This window comes from Atta colombica, unplaced genomic scaffold, assembly GCF_001594045.1.
Source record: "Atta colombica isolate Treedump-2 unplaced genomic scaffold, Acol1.0 scaffold78, whole genome shotgun sequence".
Lineage (NCBI taxonomy): Eukaryota > Metazoa > Arthropoda > Insecta > Hymenoptera > Formicidae > Atta > Atta colombica.
In genome coordinates, this window is record NW_017259570.1 from 251,648 (window position 1) to 253,472 (window position 1,825).

General features: G+C 41.2%; 1 protein-coding gene across 1 annotated transcript in view; it reads right to left on the reverse strand.

The window, feature by feature from the left end:
* LOC108692618 (protein dimmed-like) overlaps nucleotides 1-1,505 on the reverse strand; it is a 7,717-nt gene extending 6,212 nt beyond the window's left edge. The window contains exon 1 of the mRNA XM_018200955.1: nucleotides 1,232-1,505. The gene's annotated coding sequence lies outside the window, so the exon portion shown is untranslated. The remainder of the gene's footprint in view (nucleotides 1-1,231) is intronic.
* Between the last annotated feature and the right edge of the window lie 320 nt (nucleotides 1,506-1,825).

A 1,825-nucleotide genomic window follows, 5' to 3' on the forward strand; every position in this document is an offset into this window, starting at 1 on the left:
CTTTCGTTTCAGCGAGAGAAGGGCGAGTTGGTCGGTTCGCGAAATCCAGGGTTATTTTTTTCACGTTGCGCTACGAAGGGGTTAATTCTTTAATGGACGTGTAACGCGAGAGCATATGCAAGTGTATACGCAAAATATTTTTATTCTTTCGAAATTTCGGATACAGAAGTATATATATATATATATATATATCAGAATTATATAAACACTGCGATAAGAGTTTTAATACTTTGCATATATACATGGAGAAACTATTAAAAGTTCTAGTACTCTTATCAAAACGTTTCTGTTGGAGATCGTTCGAAAACAGCACGCCATTTTGATTGCCATTTATTTGTATTATCGAGCATTAATTTGCTTTTATTATCAGCGCAGATATACTCGGTGCTCTTGACGCGTGAAGAGAAAAGTATCCGCTTATCGGATAAAATGTCAAGGGCGATGTAACAGCGACAGGAAATGTTCGATCTCTTGTTTTAATTTTCTGGACAATTTTGGCGGACGCGCGGTGTATGATCAAACATATATTCATTGTTGAAGACGTTCGTTATGTATACGATCGAATGATCTCTTCGATAATAATTAACGCCGTACGATAACCTTCGAGTGCCACGTTATGATTTACGGTGGCGTATACCGTATCCGCCACGCCGCCTCGCTACGTAACCTATCCGAGTAATCTGACGTTTGAGTTTTCTTCGGGCCCAAAAAGATTAAATGAATTAAATGAATTATTTTTTTTAATAATTTAAATCTATCGCTAAAATTAATTTTACATCTTGATCTTATTAATTAAATCACCTTTAATTTCAAAAGAATATAGGGAAAAGCTATGAAAACTGCACTTCGAATGCTTCTGTATCCAAGAAATACGTCAAATCAAGAGAAAACCTTTATTTTGATAGTCAAAACTGATAATTTTTTTGTTACAAAATTTGACTGTTTATTGACGTTAAGAATCAGAATAAAGTCAAATTGATTTTTTTTGTTGTCGATTTTTGCGTATTCTTCCGATTGTTTGGTTCTCTTTCCTATTCACATCGAGATCGCACGCGCGTGTTAGAAAGCTCGTAGTCCATAAACGAGGGCCCTCAGTTGACGTCGTCGAAAGAACGTTGCGGTTCCGGATCGCGAGCGGCCGCATTCCGGGATGGCGCAAAAGTGCGGACGTGTTCGTTCCTCGCTCGCTTCGTCGTCTCTCGCCTCGCGAACGTAAAAATGTGTTATTTACCTCGCCGGTCGGTTATTCTCCATCAGTGCCCCGTGTAAGTGCGGCGAGTGGCACGCTCACTGAAACTGGCGTCTGGCACTAGCGCGCTTTTCGCCGCCGAACGTTCCGCACACTTTTCCTTTCACACGACACTCACTTGATCTTGCCACTAAATCATCATTCGTTACTTAGCCCGCGAGCCCGCTGCCTTCGATTATCAATGACGCTTTGTCTGTCGCGACCGGTGCTGTCAATTTCAACTCATAAACAGCAATGTCAACGACAATTATCAGCAATCACGATAAGGAAATTTAGAAAAAAAAAATTAAATTATAAGAAAAAGAAAAGGGGAGGGGAAGGGGAAGAAAGAAGAGGAAGGATCCGAATCACTGTTTTTCAACACAATTGCAAATTTCTCGTTTTGAGAAAGGATAAGGAAGAGATTCCGGCAAAACGCGTATCCGAAAAAAATCGGGAGCGATATTTTATCAACGACTATGTGTACCGATATAGTCAGGGCCGGCCGAGCGCCCAATGCGGACTGACTATAACTGTAAACGATCACTTGTTGGCGAAGTGAGCGAGGAGGCCCCACCGGCTTCCCTCGGGGACTCC